At 42.8% G+C, this 20,003-nt stretch overlaps 1 long non-coding RNA gene across 1 annotated transcript; it reads left to right on the plus strand.

Annotated features, from left to right (window-relative positions):
- The first annotated feature begins 124 nt into the window (after nucleotides 1-124).
- LOC309804654 lies at nucleotides 125-19,414 on the plus strand. The gene is made up of 5 exons (XR_014294152.1): nucleotides 125-343; nucleotides 1,398-1,485; nucleotides 5,371-5,497; nucleotides 6,436-6,531; nucleotides 19,057-19,414. It is a non-coding gene; the product is annotated as an uncharacterized lncRNA (long non-coding RNA).
- The last annotated feature ends 589 nt before the right edge of the window (nucleotides 19,415-20,003 follow it).

Below are 20,003 nucleotides of genomic sequence, written 5' to 3' on the forward strand. Positions count from 1 at the left end.
AGCCCAAGGAGCTCGACCACGAACCCAGAATGGGGTCTGGACAAGTGATAGGCTCAGCCAGGGCTCTCCTCGCAGACAAGCTCGAAGAACTACATTTCCCAGAATCTTTTGTTCTCGCATGGACTACATTTCCCAGAGGGGCTCGCGACTGTCCCTGCCCCGTCCCTCCCGGACCTACGTGGGGCGTAGGGCGTCGGGCGTTTGCCGTTGGCATGAGCTAATTACTCGCCAGAGGTCCGCCGAGGCGGCACCGCGTGGAGTCCCCAGCGGAAGCTTCTGTCTGGCCGTGGCAGTTCCGGAGCCTCCAGCCTGCGGCCCGCGGAACCCCCGATGCCTGGGCGAGGTGAGCGGCGGGGGGTAGGCAGGATGCGGGAGGGAGGACCGGGCTTCGGGAGCATGCGTCGCCGGGGCATGGGGCACAGGCCCAAGAGACGCGAGCCGGGTCTTTGTGGGCGCCGGCGGGCCGAGAGCCGGGCACCCCTGGCTCTGTTCGCCTGCCGCCCCCAGCCATCCCACTGACGTGGCCCTGAACGAGACAGGTCGGACACATCGTCCCCATCGGCTGGACCCAGCCACCCTCCTGCTTCTTCCCGACCAGTTCCCAGCGCGCTACCTGCTCAGCGCCTGCCGGCATTTGAATTTGTTTCAGGCTGGCAGTGAACGTGAGAAAATTATTTCCTCCCCTTACCATCACCCCTGCACTCCCGAGTGACAGGCTTGTTTTACGCGAGAAGTGAGTCGCCAGCTTCCCCCAGTGGCAGAGCCAGGACTGGACCCAGGTCTTTGGTTTAATGTGCCCTTTCCTCAAGACAGCAGCCCCTCCCCGCCATAGGAGAGCTGATGTTTTCCCTTTCCGAAGCAGCTTTCTCTAGAAATCTGGAAATTGTTTCCTTGACAGGAGGGGGAGGAATTGGGTGGGAATGCTTGAGGTGGAGAAAAGTTGTCACATGCACGCAGGGAGGTTAGAGCAGGTGCTCTGGAGCCCGCGGTGCCTGGAACCCTGGTGCCACCCTCCCTGGCTGTGTGGACTGGGACAAGTTGCTCCCACTCTGCCCTCAGTTTCCTGATCTATAAAATGGGGTGCTGACAATGCCAACTATGCTGTGGGCCTCGATGATGTATTGATAGGTAGTGCCTGGCACGCGGTGAGGCTCAGGGAGTTGCTGCTACTGCTGATAGAGTCCTAGGACTTTTCCTCTGAGCCAGGGAAGGAGCTGGGCCTGGACCAGGATGACCCAGCCCTTCTCTCTGGTCCTGTCTAGCCCTCGTTCCTTCTGACTTCCTTCTCTGGGGGCACTTGGCATCATTTTCAAGTGGTATAAAGGTTTCAGAGCTGCTGATTCTGAGGTCTAGAAAGCAGAAGGGGCTTCCTCCTGGTTCCCTTTTTCTTCTCTCAGATCTGGCTTCTGGAGACTTCTCCCATCCTAAGGTGAAACTGCCCAGAAAGAGGACATGGCTACTGAACAGAGGGAAGCAAGGTCTCGGGTGAGTTCATTGCCATCTCAGGTCTTAGAGATAGATGGGTTTTTTTTTGTTATTTTACCCTTAAACTGAAGTTTTCTCCCCAATACAGTCTTCACCAGGATTTGGAGCCCATGTCCTTCTGCCTTGGAAGAGTTGGTCCACCCTGGTGGATGGTGGATTGCATAGGGAATGCTTGCCTCCAACCCCCCAATCCATGGCCTGTGTTTCTCTTTTTTTTCTAATAGACACTCTTTTATTCATTAATCTCAATTCACTGTATGATTACTGAATTGATAGGTAAGATGCCACATGTCTTATACCACTTGGGGTCAGAACAAACAAACATGCACACTTGGCAGAGCTCCTTTCTGGCCTGTCTCCTTTGCTCAGTCGTGTCCCCCTCCCTACCCTTGGCCAGAATGCTTTTCTTTTTCTTTCCGCCCCTGAGAAATCCTCATGATACCTTCGCCAGGCTTTTCCCAGTCCATAGTTTTTAGTTTTTCTCCATCTTAACTTTCTGGATCATGTGCCTTGCTTCTGTCACTCTCTTGAAAACTGATGTTGACCTGCCATTTTCATCTTTATGTTGTGAGAATGAGGGTGGGACCCCATCCAGGTGAGCCACTGTGTGAACAAAGGATAGCCATGCTGGTGGGGACATAGATGGAGAGGTCTCTTGACTCCAAGAGCAGAGAGAAGACTCCTCAGGAAGCAGCAGTGTATGGGATATCATGGGATATTGGTAGTGGAGAAGCAGTGTATACGGTGATTCCTCAGTGGGGCTTTTGAGCCAGATGGCCAGGTTTGTGCCCATCTCCTCTGTTGCTGTTAATGGGTCTTGGGCAAAAAACTCCACCTCTCTGTGCCTCAGTTTCTTACCTCTCTGTGCCTCAGCTTCTTCACCTGTAACATGAATACAGCAACTGGGCCTACCTCAAAGGGTAGATGAGAAGATCCTGGGAGTTAGTGCATGGAAAGCATTCTTATCAGGGCCGGGCACATAGTAGATGTTCAATATGTGGTGGTTGTGGTAGCTAAACGATGTTATTCTAGTTCATGATGTCTATCTATCTACTGTTGGTAGATAGAAATGACTATAGTGTCCTTCCTTTACTCATCCTCATCTAACAATAGTAGTTAACGTTGCTGGGGAATATCCTGAGGGCTTCACCTTTGTTCTCACTGTCATAGCGAAGCAGAAGTTATTACCCCCATTTTACACTTGAAACTGAGGCTCAACGAAGTCAGACAACCTGAAATCAAACCCAGGTATGTCTGGCCTCTAAGTTCATGTTAGTTATCATCCAGCCTTTCCTCTAGTACATCTTTCAGAACACAGGGCAGGCCTGGCCCCCAAATGACCAGAGTTCTCTGCAATGTGATGTTGTGTATCTTTTGGACCCATGAAATGTGGTAGTGGTTGATCTTCTGAGACTGTGGCTAGGACCTGCCTCTGCATATTTGGGCTACTTTTTTCTAAGCCCTTCCCATTCCATTCCAACAGAGCCAGGCTGCTCTCTTACCCAGAATCTTCTCCATCCCTGCTTGTGAGTCCTATGTGACATTTCTCCCTAACCTCACCTGCTGCCGATACGTCAGTACTATGTGGAATTGTGTGTAAAACTCAGTGACAGGACGTTTAAGACCAGAGAGAGAATATACCCACCAAGTGCTGGGTTAAAAGAAAACTTCAGTTATCGTCTTGTCTCTGCCATTGATAAAGTATGTGACCTGGTGTCTTAACTGCCCTGGACCTTGTGTTTCTCATCTCTAAAATGAGGATTGAACAAGGAAATAGTATATGGTCCTGTCCAGCGACACTTTTCTTGTTCAAATTGTTTCACGCGTTTTTCTTGTCTGCCAGTTGGATTGTAAATTCTTTTGAGGGCAAAGATCATTTCTTGTATTCCCTGCCATGTGCCAATAAATTATCTTATTATACCTGCACTGCATGTTAATGTTAAAAATCTCAGAGAATAAAAACGTAAAATCACTCTTACCCCAACATCTTGAGATAATCATGGTCATACCTTTGGTACGCAGCCCTCAGAATAATTGTCTGTGTACCTTTATTTATTTATTATTTATTGATGTACATGTGTACATATGTATGTATGTATATTTTTATTTTATCATTTTAGCTTTTTATTTTGATAAAATACACATAAGATTAAACTCACCACTTTAACCATTTTTGAGTATATTGGCATTAAGTGCGTTCACAGTGTTTTGCTACCATCACTGCTCTTTACCTCCATTGTATGGATTATCATTTATTACTTAAGCCTATGAGATAGGCGTTGAGAGGCAGTTCCTTGGATTGGAATTCTACCTCTACCACTGACCAGTGATGTTGTGATTTATAATACGAAATATATATTTGGTCTTTGTCCCTGTTCCTGGCACATAATTTCCAAAACCCTTGTGATTTCCTAAGTGGTTAGTAATATATGCTTTTTATCCCTGAAATTACTTCAGAGCAATGAAGGCACAATGGGTGTGTTTTGTATCCACACCAGAGTTTATGTTAATGAGGTTACTTTTGTACCCCACCTAAGGATGCGGGCTAATTGCCAGGGGAATCAACCTTGATTAAAGTGTTGGAATTTTCAGTCCTGCCCCCCAATAACCCCTCTTATCCATCTGTCACCACCGTAGGAGATGAAAGTTGCATCCGTCTCCAATGGTCAGTGATTTAATCAATCATGCCTATGTAATGAACCTCCATAAAAACCCAGAAGGGTTCAGAGTTCTTCCAGGTTGGTGAACATGTAGAGAGTCAGAGAGAATGGTGAATCCCGAGAGAGCATGGAAGCTGTGCACCCCTTCCCTGTGCCGCTCTTTCACCTGCCAGTTCCTATATCTTCTTTTATAATCAACCAGTAATCTAGTAAGTAAATGTTTTCCTGAGTTCTGTGAGCCACTCTGGCAAATTAATGAAACCTGAGGAGAGGGTTGTAGAAACCTCCAATTTATAGCCAGTCAGTCAGCAGCACAGGTAACAACCTGGACTTGTGATTGACATTGAAAGGGGGCCAGTCTTGTGGGAATCTGACACTATCTTCAGGTGTCAGAATTAAGTTTAATTGTAGGACACCCAGCTGGTGTCCCACAATTGCTTGGTGTGTGGAAAACCCCCCACATCTGGTGTCAGAAGTGAAGTAGTGTTGTATTAAGAGTAGCGGAGACATGCAGGAGGAGTGAGTTTTCCCTTCATACCAGCTGTGTGACTTGGATAAATTTCTCTTTGTTTTCTCTTGTGTAAAATGGACACAATAATAGTACCTTCTTCATAGGGTTGTTGTGAAGATAAAATAAAGATACACACTAAAGGTTAATATAAAGCTCTAAGAATAGTACTTAGCCTGAAAAAAGCATTCAATAAATTATAGCTATTTTAATTTCCATTATTACTGTCCTCAAGCTTTAGGGAGCACAGAGTGCCTTCAGTTATTTAAACTAGCTCCCTCAGTGATTATTGAGGTTGTTTCCATTTCTTTGCTGTTACTAACACCATGATAAATGTCCTTGCATGTGCATTTTTGTTCAGTGTTCATTATCAAACAAATATAGTAATTGGAGAGTTAAAGAGTATGCACATTTTAAAGCTTCTAATGTATGTTATCAAATTGCCAACAGGAAGATTATTCTAATTAACACTCCCACTAATGGCCTTAATACCTCCACCCATCTCTTGTAGCAGTTAACTCGGAGCCTGGTTCATACTTCCTGCTACTCAGTATCTATTTGTCATTGGTCAGTTGTTCATTAAGCAAATGACCTGGAACCTTCAGAACCTAGAATAATATAGAAGCATTTCATGGTAGCCCGTCTACTCCCCACTGCCACCTTTTTCACCCTGTGTGATGGGTGGTCCTGGGTGAGCTGAGATGCTTGTCTCTACAGGTGTCAGTGACGTTTGAAGATGTGGCTGTGTTCTTTACACGGGATGAGTGGAGAAAGCTGGCTCCTTCTGAGAGAAACTTGTACCAAGATGTGATGCTGGAGAACTATAGTAACCTTGTCTCATTGGGTAAGGAAATTTTCCCTGTAGATACAGAGTTCAGAAATTGGGATACCTCAGCATCTGATTTCCTGGGTAAAAGCCCTGGGTCATTAAAAACTTTAGCTGAGTTTTGCCTTAGCACTGTGCAAACTGGATCTCCATAAATAAACCTGAAAACCTTTTTCTCCCTCGTAGGTATGGAATTGCCCCATGGATGGGACAATCTACAGAGCTGCACATTAGAAATTCCCTCACTGCAGGCAACATTTTCCCACTATGACTGAACTATGATGTGTTTGCTCATCTCTTAACAGAGAGCATCCCTCAACCTTTTTCTTTGACCCAACACTGGCTTTTTTCAATTCTCTTTTACAGGGATCAGCAAACTTTTTCTGTAAAGGGCCAGGGAGTAAATATTTTCAGCTTTGTGGGCCACATATAGTCTCTGTAACGTATTCCTTTTCTTTTTTTTTTCTGAACCATTCTTTGCTCAAGGGCCATGCATAAACAGACAGTGGCCTAGATTTGGCCTATGACCCATAGTTTGCTGACTGCTGCCATCTTTCAAAGGGAGTCAGATAGTGTTTTCTCATTTTAAACAAGCTACTTGGTACATAATCCTTTCCACAGATACCTGTTACAAATATTAATTTAATCTGTACATTTAACATACATTTAACAGTATATACATATTCCCTCTTGTATAGAAAGCTATTAGCACCCTGTTAATCAAGTCTGCATGTTTATCATACTTCACTAACATACAACTAAATGTTACATTGCCCCTTGCTTTTACCCTAACACACCCCTCACATGGTGGGGGCACAACTGGAGCATCCCACAGAAGTTCTCTGTATCATCCTTTGAGTTTTCCGCTCAGATCTCAGATACCTCTTTGTGTCAAGGCAAAATCAAGTCTTTTTTTTTCTTTTTCTTTTTTTTTCTTCTTTTTGGTCTATGAGCAGGACTCCCATTTTCCAAACCTGAGGTGATCTCCCTGTTGCAGTAAGGAGAAGATCCCTGGAAGGTAGAGAAAGAAAGCCCTGGAGGCTCCTCTCTAGGTGAGTGGGTGCGGAATGTCTGCAGGCAGCAGTCTGGTAAGTGAGTGCATGTGCAACTCGGAGATGTTGGTCGGGGAATTTTCTGCAGGTTCTCAGTCCTGAAGAAGTTTTGGAGAAGGGATGCTAAGGCCCCTAGTCACAAGCTTCCTCTTCTTCTCTGATAATTACTGCACAAGTGAATCTCTCAGGATCTTTTCTCTTGTGATTTCCTGTTGTTTCAGAGGAGGGCTACATTGTCATGCATTCATTCAGCAAACTTAGTGCATTTAAGGAACTGCAGATAATTCATTCAGACTGAAGCTCAGGGTATATGGGAAAAGAAAGAGATGAGGAAGGAAATGAGATTAGAGAGCCAGGTGGGGGCCACACTATGAAGTGCTTTGGTACAGTTCTTAGGGATGGGAACTGTCCATGGATGACTGGAAATAATTGAAGAGTTTCAAGCAGAAGAGTTGTATGGTTGTTGATATTTTAGAAAAAATAGTCTGAGTCTGAGATACTTTAAACGTCCTTCAGTAAAGGCTAAAGAAGCTGAGGTGGGTCCCTACACTGGCACACAGCACCACAGTCAGAAAGCAGCAGCCCTGGTGTGGGCAGAGCTCCAAGCTACGTGAAGGACTAAAGCAAGTTACGGTGCATTATTATGACATATCGCGATTTATGTGTAAAGAAAATTAGGTGGGTGTTTGTCTATATGCATTATGTGCGTGTAAGTGCCAAGAGAAAGGTCGGGGGACACCTAAGCTGGTAACTAGTTACATTTGGATTGGGACTGAGAATGGGCATTGATGAAAGAGGACTTTAGTTACATGCAATGTTATTAAAATTTTCACAGAGAATATATTCATGAGTCCTTATTACACAGTTTCAATTAACTAAGAATGGTTACTTTGGAAACACTGTTGGTCCTAGATTTGAAGTGAGGAAAAACTAGAGGTGGGAACCTTCTGGAGATTATTGCCTAATGTAGGCAAGACATTACCTGGAGGAAGGCATGTGCAGTGAGTTCAGGAAAGAGGAGAGGTCCCTTTATTAAGGGTATAGGACAGGTTCGGTGTGGGATGGGTTTCATTTGAAATGTTAGTGAAATATGGGTAGAGGTCACCAGTGGACAGCTGTAGAAGGTAAACAGGGTCAGAACTCAACAGGGAGGTCAGGGAGCCATCAGTGCAAAGGTGGCATTTGAAGCCTTGAGCTGAGCAGATGAGGGACCGGAGGAGAGGACAGAGTCCCAGGAAACCTCAGTTTTATGAGGTGGGTTAAGAAGGAAGAATCTGTGGCTGAGCCTGAGAAGAAGTCACCAGAGGAGAAAACTGGCAGATTCGGCTGTCATGGAAGTTGAGGACTGAGAGCTGTTGACCTGGGGAGGCCAGGGCTCTGGGGGAGCCAGGTTCTAAGCCTTGCTCACTGCTTTCCTGTCCCGTGATAAACAGCAGTGCAACCTTGGACAGAAGGATGCAGGTCCTGCCCTGGCGGAGCTCAGTGGAGGGGGAGGCTAATCGCACACAGGGCTGTGGAATGACAGCCTCCGGTGAGGACCTCGGGGGAAGAGCCACAGGTGCTGTGAGAACGTGGAACAGGAGGGGTGCTGTGGGCAAGGCTTCCCGAGGAAGGGCCGGATCCCACATTGTGAGAAGCGTTCAGGCACAGGAAGAGCATGTCCGAGAGTCCAGACAAAGGAAGCCGGTGTGTGGAGACGGGAGCAGGGAGAGGGGGCCGGGACCTGAGAGCCAGGCACAGCCTCTGAGGAGTTGAAGTACCCTGGCCACGAGCCCAGGTTTATATTGTGCAAGGATCAGCCTGCAACCAATGTGGAGCCACCTGCCATAGACGTAGTAGGACTTGTCTGAGGTTGCTGTCAGGTCCAGATGAGTCAGTGATGACCCCTCACAATGCGGGCCCAGCAGAAGGGCTGTGGGACAGGCTGTCTCGATCCCTAAAGCGCCCACACCTTTAGTAGAGCTCATTCTTCCCCGTATAATGTGAGATCTTTTGAGGTGGGAACCACACTTATCTCTCCTTATATCTTTTAACTGTCACTTGGGAGAAATATTCTAATTTTGTGGGAACTGCTAGAGACCACCACAAAGTAAACAGAGAACGCAGGCAGCAGGAAACCAGTGGAGAGTTTAGGAGGGGCGTCAGGTGTGGACTGAGTATGGCGTGGAAGATCAAAGGAAGAGACGGAAGAATTGTTCCCTTTCCATTCGCCTCGGGAGCCTCTGATCCATGAGGAGTCCCCCTTCCTGAGTGAAATGTTAGTTGGATTAAACTGAATAGAAAGTATGACTGGAGTCGAAAGCTGTCCAGAGAGACCCTGAAAACACCTAGTGGTGATGTCAAGTCCTTCTCAGGTTTGGGAAACTGTCCCCAAAGGAAAACTCTGAGTGGGTGTCTGGAGGAAGTAAGGCCATCAGAGCCAAGCAGTGTGTGCATTTCTCTTGATGGGATGAACCTCCTCTCTTTGGTCAAAGGAGACAGTGAGATGGGGCATCCTGGGTGTGCTGGCATGTGGTTGTGTCTCTCCTGCACCCCTGGCGAGTCTCCCATTTGCCTGGACTAAAGTGCCCTTGGAACAGTTTCCCTTCCAAGGGGAGCTCACTTCCCTGTGAGCTTAGGTGAGGGACCTGGATGTTCTTGGAAGTACCTTGATCATTAACTGTAGACCAAAACCAAAAACCAACCCTTTGAACAACCGGTGACAGAAAAGCTTATGCTTCCAGGGTAGGACTCCTAGAACCTCTAATTGCCTCCAAGTGTGTTTTTAAAATATAATTTTCACTTCAAGACTCCTCACAAATAGGAAAAACAAGACAAAAAGGGAAAACAAACTGTCATCCCTGGATCTGTATGTTTCATGTTGAGAGATGGGAGGAAATGGCTCAAAGGGTACACGTCTCATCTGAGTCTCTTACTTAAGAAATGAGTCCAAAGTCTAATCACTATTCTGGCATATTATGTATATAAGTTATCTATATATAAAATAAGCATAATGTGATTCAATCAACTTGAACGTCTCATGAGTTTGATTTACACCTAACATGAAAATATTCTTTTATTCAAAAAGTTTAAAATCCAGGGATGATCTAGGTAAACAGTTACCTCCAATGAAAAGGTGTTTTTCTTTCTTTGTCTTTTTCTCTTCCTTTGTTATATTTATGCAAGAATTCAGGGCAGACTGAACCTGGAAGGGTGGTCAGCTAAGGGGTTGCTTGTGGACTGCCTTCGACTCACTGAGACTTGCTGGGGCTTCATCTGCACAGAGAATAGGGGTCTTTTTCTAATTTGCAGAAAGGTGCTGTAGGGGTTATAGTGGCAGCCTAATGAAATATCATGCAGTGATTTTAAGGAGTGAATTTCTTACAAGGTGAAAGTTGAGCCCAAATGCTCTGTAGCCCTGTTTACTATGTTTGATTTAGACTTGTTCTCATCCCCTGTGCTCCTCTTCTGCCACCAACATCTACTGTCCTTGTAGCTGCCAGAATGGTCTATTTAAAAGATAGATCAGGTCATCTCACTCGCATGCTCAAAACCTCTAGTGGCTTCTATCACATAGAACACAATCCAAAGCCCCCAGCGTGGCCCTCAGAGGCCTTTGTGGTCTGACCCCAGCTACCTCTTTGCCTTCACCTCCTTCCTCTCTGCCCTTCATTGGAGAACTCTAATCACCCTGGCCTCCTTGTAGTTCATCAGGAAGGCCAAGCAGGCTCCCACCTCAGGGCCTCTGCACTTGCTTTTTCCTCTCCTGGACCATTCTTCGTGATGGCCAGGAGCCCACTTGACTCACTTCCTCACACTATACAGGTTTCTGCTCAGATGGCACTTTGTCAGTTAGACACAGCTCATCCTTTGTTCTTTGTCCTCCACAGGACACAGGTCCTTTGTCCTCCACATTCTTTATCCCCTCACCATGCTTCATTTTCTCTCAGAGTACTTATTACTGCCAAATAGTACATATTTATTTATTATCAGCTCTTCCTCTGGATTGTAAATTCCCTCATGCTGGGTTGTCTGTTTCATTTGTTCCCATGTCCCCAGTACCTAAAATAGTGTCTGGTCAGAGTCAGCTTCCAGTTAGTTAGTGAATGTATGAATGACTTGGTTAGGTAGTCGTGATGGAGACCGAAAAAAGGGAACCAGTTGCAGAGATATTTGGCAGATAAAAGCAACAGGACTTGGAGATGGTTTAGATATGGAAGATAGAGGAGATGGAGTTGTCAAGGATGCGTGCTTGGTTTGTGGTTTGTTCTGGGATGGACAGTGATATCCTTCACTGAGATAGTGGTGCTAGGAGATCAGATTTGGGGGATGGTATAAATATGGTTTTGGATGACTTAAATTGTCTTTGGTTGACCCATTTATTCAAGTGGAGATGTCAAATAGCCTGTTTGATTTGGAGTTCCACCCCTTATAATATACCCTGGGCATTAAATGTAAATTTGGGAGACCCTGTCACTAAAGATAATTGAAAGAGTGGTTGAGTTTGAGTTAGCCTGTGGAGTGGATTCAGAGTACAGCAAGAGCAAGAAAGAGCCTAGGACTCAATCTTGAGGAACTCTGGCATTTCATGGCTAGGCAGAGAGAAATGAACCCATAGGGAAGACAAGGGTAAGGTGTACTATAGAAGGAAACTCGGGAGTCTAGTGTCATTGAAGTCAAGTCTCATAAAGGATGGTATCAGTAGAGGTAGGGAAAAGTAGATGAACTTGAGACATATTTGGATGGCAGAATAAACAAGTCTTGGTAATTGATTAGCGGAGGGAGAGGTGTGAAGGATGCCTTTTAAAGTTTTGATTCAGAACTGGTGCCAATTACAGAGACAAAAAGGTTATACAGGTTGGGGGGAGGAAATAATCATAAATTCAGTTGAGCTGTCTTTGAGACACTCAAGTTGCTGTTTTGAGCTGGGTTTTGTATAATTAGGTATGGAGAGTAGAGAAGTCTTGCCTAGAGTATGTTTATAGATGAAGCTGGCCTGTGAAAAGGGTACAGAGTGAAAAGAATCAGGGGCCTAGCACTCAAACCTGTGGAACTTCAAGGATTAAAGATCAGGTAGAGGAAAATGAGCACACAAAGGAGATTGAAGCTGGTGGAACATGAGAAGAATTTGGAGGCAAGTTCAGGGTCACTGTAGCTTAGGTAGTGAGCATCTGAAGGAAAATGAGGGGTCACTATCAGATGCTGCTGAGAGGTAAGTTAGGTGGGGACTGAAGAGAGCATCTTGCCTTTGTCACATGAAGGTCATGGTTGCCTTAGAGTAGTGGTAAGGACAGAAGCCAGAATGGAGCCCACGAGGGGTGAGTGAGCAGGAGGAGATTAATATGTGTGGGATACGACAAGGTGAGATGTGACAAGGAGGCAGTAGTTGGAGAGCTCTTCTATGCAAATATAAACAAATATTTCTTGTTTTTCTCTGTCCACTCCAATTATATTATACAGCACACATTATTCTGCCCCTTTCTCTTGATATATATTGAAACTCTTTCCATGTCAGTACATAAAGAGCTTCCTCATTCTAAGGAGTAGTTCTACGGCCTTCAGCTAGCTCTCTTCTTGGCTGGCAGAAGAGGTGATTTTGGTTGTATGTGGCTTTGGATAATGTTAGCCCATTGGGTCCAGTTTGGGCTAGAATTTTATAAATGCTGTGGTTTCTAATTAGCAATATGGATATTGGTTTAAAGCTGTACCTTTATCGTGTACCCATATGATGTCCTGGTGTATTACAGTTAGAGTTAATCCAACTGTCCATCAAAGGAATCTGGTTGAATAAGCTGAGGGACATTCTCATGGTGGAATTCTCACTGTAAATAAGAATGAGGAAGAATTCTGTAAATTCCACTGTGGGGTGATAATATTACTAAGTAGGGGAAAGTGCAGAACAGAACAGTGAGAATAGGAGTTTTATCAAAGGAAGGAGGAGATACCAAAAAAGACAAAGTGTATATTTGCTTATATTAAAAAAAAATAGAGAAGGCAAAAAAAAAGGATAAAAGCAGATCTATAAAAATGGTTACCTATAAGGTGAAGGAAGAAAAAGAAAAAGGATTGAGAGAACAAGGATAGAATGTAGAATTTTTTTAAGGTACCTTGTTTTTATAATGTTGACTTTGGAACCATAAAAATGTTTTATAGGGCTTCCCTGGTGGCGCAGTGGTTGAGAGTCCGCCTGCCGATGCAGGGGTTCGTGCCCCGGTCCGGGAAGATAACCACATGCCACAGAACGACTGGGCCATGAGCCATGGCCACTGAGCCTGTGTGTCCAGAGCCTGTGCTCCACAGCGGGAGAGGCCAAAACAGTGAGAGGCCCAAGTACCGCAAAAAAAAAAAAAAAAATTAAATTATACAACAAGATTAAACAAAAATGAAAAAGTGTTCCATAAATATTGAAAGCAAAATGAAACAAATGACCCTAATTGTGTTTCAGGTTGTTGGCTTAGTCACAGAGAAAAATTATCTCAAATGCTTTTAAATCACAGCAGCTTGAATAAAGATCCTTAGTGATTTATATAAATATTATGGTTTATAATAAGTAATATATATTTGGTACAGAGCTCCTAAAACCCTGGGAATTCCTAGGTGATGAGAGCCACAAAGGTGTCTTTGTTATGTTAATGAGGTTTCTTTTGGACCCTATCTTAAGATGGGGCCTGGTTGCCATAACCAATCATGTGATTAGAGGTTTGAAAGTTGACCTCCAGGGAGGGGAGGGGGACTGGAGGTTGAATTAGTTGCCAGTGGCCAATGATTTAATCAATCATGCCTGTATAATGGCGCCTCCATAAAAACCCAAAAGGACAGATTCAGAAAGCTTCTGGGTTGGTGAATATGTGGAGATCTGGGGAGTGTGGTGTACTTAGAGAGGGCTTAGAAATTCCATTCCCTTTCCCCATACATTGACCTGTGCATCTCTTCCATCTGGCTGTTCCCAAGTTATATCCTCTTATAATTACCTGGTGATCTAGTAAGCAGAATGTTTCTCTGAGTTCCATGAGCCACGGTAGCAAATTAACCAAACGTAAGAAGGGGGTCGTGGGAACCTCTGATTTATAGCCAGTTGGTCAGAAGTACAGATGATAACCTGGGTTTGTGACTGGTGTCTGAGGGAGGCAGGGGGCAGTCTTGTAGGACTGAACCCTTAACCTGTGGGATATGATGCTATCTCCAGGTAGATAATGTCAGAGTTGAGCTGAATTGAGGACACCCAGTTGGTATCCAAGAATTGCTTATTATTGATGTGGAAACCGCCCCCCCCACCACCACATTGGAATTGGGTGAAGAACATGTAATTAATACCTTACAGGCAAAAATAACTTCAAACAATAATGTTGATTTTGGTGGTTATAATAAAAATATGTGGTTATGTTTACAAATAGAGTTCTTATCTTTGAGAAATGTGTTCTGAAGTATTATTGATGAAATGATATAATACAGAATTAGCGTACTTTAGCATATGCTAATGAAAGAGACGTAAGGGAGTTGTATTAATTTTCTCAGCCTGCTCCAACAAAGTGCCACAAACTGTGTGGCTTTAAACAACAGAAATTTATTGTCTCACAGTTTTGTGGGGTGATTCTCCCTCTGAAACTCCAGGTAGAATCCTTCCTTGCCTCTCCCTACCTTCTGGATGTGGCCAGTGGTCCTTGTTCCTTGGCTTGCAGCTGCATCACTCCAGTCTCTGCTTCTCTTGTCACTTGGTGTTCCCCTGGGGTATCTTGACATGGTCTTTCTGTGCTTGCCTGTGTCCAAATTTCCCTTTTATAAAGACACCAGTCATATTAAAACCTACCCTAATCACCTCATCTCAACTTGATTGAATCTGCAAAGTTACTTAACCTTACCAAATAAGGTTATATTCTGAGTTATTGGAAATTAGGACTTCAACATATCTTTTTTGGGTGATGCAGTTCAACCCATAATAAGGTAATAGATGAAACAGCATTAGTGATTGTTGATGCTGGCTTGGCAATTCATTGTACAATTCACTCCACTTTTGTACATGTTGAACATCTTCCATAATAAAAAGCTTTAAAAATCAGAATTACCAACAACAGAATTTCTAAAACAGCATTTCTCTTTTTCACCAACACAGGCATTCTGGAATATATTTACAGATGTGTAGTTCTGCCCCCATCGTGGTGTTGTGTGTAATTCTCAGCATATAGCTCCCTCAATTCTCTGACTCTAGAAAACCTTACGAGACTGCAAATGCATGTGACATTTTTATAGGAATAATTTTGAATCTGACCACCTGTAGGATAAGGTGGGAAGGATATAGGTCTGGAAAGTTGGCTTGGGTTCAAAGATTTTGATGCTGCCTTTAGCCCTCACACTATCCCTCCATCTAATCTATGGCTAATCCTTTAAAATCCCATTTTAGACATTTCTTCCCCCAAATTCTGGCCACCACTAGTACGCCTTCCCAGCTTGTACTTGGTACTATCTGAGGGTAGTTTGGATGTTGTTGTAAGCTCACATTTTCATCCATTTCTGTCTTGTGTTTTTGTTGTATAAATTACCACACTTCTCCTTTTTTGTCTCTAATGCCAAACTGGGAGCTCCTTAAAGAAGTTAACTGTTTCTTTTCATTACCAGATCTGGAATGTCTTGTGGATCACATGCCTAAGATAGAGCCTGACATGTTGTAGGTGCTTTTTAAGTATTTGCTGAATGAATTAAATAAGGAGCAGTCAGTGCTTTTTGAAATAATAAGAGGAGTTCTATATAGTAAGAAGGTTAAGTTCAGTGGGAAGTAATACTAGAAAGGTGAGAAACAGGTCAGAGGATCAATTTGAAGGTCAATAGCAATAGTCACTATTGAGTAAGGAGATCCTGAACTTGGATGTATTAATGATGGTTGTTAGAGACATCTTAGTGAAGAGATTCAAGGGAATTTGATGACTGACTAGACTTGGAATGCAGGGGAGAGAAGCTTCTGAGATGAAACTAAGAATTGATGGCAAAGGAGCTGAAGAAGTTATGATATAATTCAGAACTTGGAAACACAAAAAGAGTTTGAAAGGAATGCACTGGATTCGGATTTGGACAAGCTGAATTTGAAGAAAAATCCTCAAATGAAGAGTCTAGCAGGCAGCTGGAAATACCTCTGTAAAGTGTTTTGAGGCTCAGGATAGTCATTCAGATAGGAGGTGTGGGAGTGGATGAAATCATCTAGGGAGAGAAGGTTGAAGAGAGACTCACAGGGTTTCATAAGCACCAAGGGAAGAGAAACTAGACCTAATGACAGGAACTAGTCAGGGTGGTGGTCATTGGCAAAATCACCTGTTCTCTAAACTTCTGACCTAAGTCATAACCTGGTTCATGAGTTAGCTCAGGCCCAGGCTTGATTCTGGGAGAGAGCAAAAGTTGAACTGCACTTCAGGAGACATATCTTAGACCTACAGAAAACTTTAAGCAGACCATAAAGAACAGTTAGGATGTCCATAATCCAGGACTGATGTCCCCTTCATTGGGAAACATGACTGTTTTAAGTTATTAGTCCCATTCTGGACTAAGGCATTGGCACTTGAAGTAGAGTTGAGGTGAGTTTCCCAGTATTGGTATGGACCCTTGTAGCTATAATTACTTGCATTAAAAAATAAAAACTCCCCATGTCCTGTTTCTCTATTCTCCTTTAAACAGAACTTTTCAAAAGCATTTCTATACTTGATGTCTCCATGTTCTCACCTCCCATTGTTTCTTCTGTGCACTCCAGTAGGGCTTTCTTCCTTACTAGTCCATGAAAAGCAGTTATTAAATCCCAGACAGTCTCCATCTTGGCACAATCAGGGTTAAGTTTTTAATTCTTAAATTGTTTAACAAAGTTGATCATTGCCTCCTCACTGGAGTACTTTCTTCCTTTGGCTTCTGGACCACCATACTCTTCTGCTTTTCTTCCTTTTCTTGCCCTCTAGTATTACAATGCCTAAGTGATTTTTTCAGTTCTTCAGCTTTTTTTTTTCTTTTTTGGCTGCGTTGGGTCTTCATTGCTGCGCACGGGCTTTCTCTAGTTGCAGCAAGCGGGGGTTCTTTGTTGCGGTGCGCGGACTTCTCATTGTGATGTCTTCCCTTGTTGCGGAGCACGGGCTCCAGGTGCACAGGCTCAGCAGTTGTGGATCATTACCTGGTCCATAGTACGCAGTTAATAAATATTTGTGAATGGAAAGGATGTCTCCAGCATATGCAAATATAACAAAATAAGAAAAAAACATGTAGTGCTCCAGAAACTGCATGTAGTTCAGTATACATGGCAAGAAACCAGGGGAGGGAGATGAGTACCGAGGTGAATGAAGGTCAGATCATGAAACACCTTGTTGACCATGTTAAGTACTCTGGACCTTACTTATATACAAATAATTGAAGATAATTTGGAGGATCTTACAGAAGTTTGCAACATGGTAAGATGTGGATTTTAGAAAGATTACTGTGGCTACAGTGTGGAGACTGAATTGACAGCACGATTTGAGGTGGGGAGACTAGTTAGGAGTCTATGGTGGAACAGTAAAGCATGAGAAACAGAGTACCATTTAGGTACCCGAGCCCAGTGCTCAGGGCTCTAGTAAAGTTGTTGGTTGTAAAACTGCAGTCTTTACATACAGACCTAAGGCAGGGTCTCTAACTTTGCCTTATAAACTACAATCCAAAATTTTGGAATCTTGCTATTTTCTTCCCAGCTCGTGTAGTAACCTAGAACCAATGACTGATGTTCACAGGGAAAGTACTCCATTTTTACCACTGCCTCCCACACTTGTGCCCAAATAATGTTATTGAAATTTGGATCACTTAAGCAAGACTTAGATGGATAAGGAAATTGAAAGGTGTTGAACAGAAAATAAAATAAAAAAACCTCCTCTTTCTGTTACAACAAATAGTAAAGATTAGAGAGCAGATAGGTTTTGTGATTGGCTAAGTGAAAAAGAGCTATTACCCAAAATGCACATTATGGTCTCTTCCAGAAGATGTGGTTCCTAATTTAATGAGTGATTTATTGATACTTATCTATATATGTATTTTAAAATGAGTGTTATTCTCACTTGCTCGGCTTGGCAAATATCAGTGCCTTAAAAAAATAGTAAAGATGGGTGCATTTAAAATTAGTCAGAGAGGGTGTGTAGAATGGGGGAAAAAATCCCAAACCCTAGGGAAAGCAGTTTTAAAGTAGAAATAGAAAGTTACCCATGAAGGAAACTGAGAAGTTAACACTGGTAGAAGAAAAGAGAAAAGCAGAATGTATTATGTTCACCAAGCAGAGAGAATCTGTAAACAGGTGAGAAAGTGAATGTCAGATAGGAATCTCAAAATACAGTGAGTTGCAAAGGAGCCCTTTAAATGGTTACTCTAGCCCAGGAGAAAATGCCAAAATATATGTATACCTATTCCCCACCAGAATTTAATATTCAATGAATTGTGTCCTTACCCAACTTTAAAATTTATTGAATTTAATTCTGTTTTTTACCACCTTATCATGTTAGCCCTTTTTACCATTTTATGTTTATTCCTGTCTTATTGATCTTTGACTCTTTTCTATGCTGCTTGCATAGCATCTCCTGCTTGATAAATGAGCAAGGCTGCTTTCTTATCTTGCAACTTTTGGCTTCATGCCTACCTGTTAGCACCTCTGTAGATTAATTCAGTAATTACTTCCTGTTTGAACTGGCTCTGAAACCCTCCCACTGCTTGTATAATGTACTGTCCTGGAAGGCAACTTCTCATGCAAGTCTTGAATCCTGTGTGTGTGTATGTGTGTGTGTGTATGAAATTAATATATAAATAATTGAGATTATTTGACATTGTTCCAATTAGGTATATATAAGTTATTAAGGAAGGTTAACAAAACAAACATTTTGTGTATAATTCAGATGCCATTAGGAGGATCTGTAGGTGAATAGGGCATGCTAATCTGCTTGCAGAGAACATTAGGGTAGAAAAGGAAAGTGAAAATATTTAGATATAGATAAATATAATTACATATATAGAATATATAGATATATATTTTTAACACTGTGGTGAGTGCCTATAATAACAGGAATGCTCTGTGGAAACTCACAGTCAAGAAGGGACTCAGAGTTAACTTTTGAACTGAATCTGAAGGATACAAAGGAATTTGGCATGAGGGAAAAGGGATGAAGACTTTCCAGATTAGGAATGATTACACAAAGAAGAAAAATGTCATGAAGATAATTTAGGATTCTATCATAGGCTTTGGACTCTGATCCCAGGCTGCCTTTTCCAATTCATGGCTCCCCTTTGAATCCCTCTTCTCCATTTTCCATTAGCCAATTCTTCTGATCACTCTTACACTCACCCTCTTTAAATGGGTGTGTTTAATCTTTTCTCCACCCTGTTGTTCTCAACTCATGTTGATTGATTCTCTGTACTGCTTAAATCTCCTAAGTTTTTCTTCTTACTGTTTTTGGCCATATACCAAGACCTTATTTAAATACCATCAATATTCAGTCTATACATTTAGTCTCAGTAGCCAAATGCTGTATCACATGGAACATCTTCAGTTTTTTCTTTCCCTTCCAGGATGGAAGAACAGTTATAAAACCACAAAGTCAACTCAAACACAAGGTTCTTCATTTCAGAAGCTGATAATGAAAAGATCCAAAAGGAATGGACCCTGGGACTTCAAATTAGAAAACCCTTGCAAATATGAAGACAGATTAGAGAAAAAGCAGAAGAAAAAAGAAAGTGTTCACAGATAGTTTCAGTCACTCACAAAAAAATCCTCACTGTAGAAAGAAAACATAAAAATACTGAATTTGGCCAAAACTTCAGCCCAAAGTCAGTCCTTGTTAGGCAACAGATGGTTCCCAGAGAAAACACCCCACCAAAATGTGAAATACAAGGAAACAGCTTCAAACAGAATTCCAATTTATTTAATCAACAAAAAATCAACACAGCCGGGAAACGTTATAAATGTAGTATGTGTGAGAAAACCTTCATTAATACTTCATCCCTTCATAAACATGAGATAAACCATAGTGGAGAGAAATTGTTTAAATGTAAAGACTGTTCGAAAGCCTTTAACGAAAGTTCAGCTCTTATTCAACATCCAATAACTCATACTGGAGAGAAACCCTATATATGTAAAGAATGTGGGAAAGCCTTCACTCTCAGTACATCCCTTTATAAACCCCTAAGAACACACACTGTGGAGAAATCCTATAGATGTAAAGAATGTGGTAAATCCTTGAGCAGAAGGTCAGGTCTTTTTATACATCAAAAAATCCATGCTGGAGAAAACCTCTATAAATATAATCCAGGTAGGAAGGCATCTAGTTGCAACACATCCCTTCCTGGATGTCAGAGAATGAATTCCAGAAAGAAGTCCTATTTATGTAATGAATGTGGCAATACCTTTAAGTCTAGTTCATCCCTTCGTTATCATCAGAGGAAACACACAGGAGAGAAACCTTTTAAATGTAGTGAATGTGGGAGAGCCTTCAGTCAGAGTGCATCTCTTATTCAAC

The sequence above is a fragment of the Mesoplodon mirus genome (assembly GCF_964341445.2).
Source record: "Mesoplodon mirus genome assembly, chromosome: 5".
Taxonomy (NCBI): Eukaryota; Metazoa; Chordata; class Mammalia; order Artiodactyla; family Ziphiidae; genus Mesoplodon; species Mesoplodon mirus.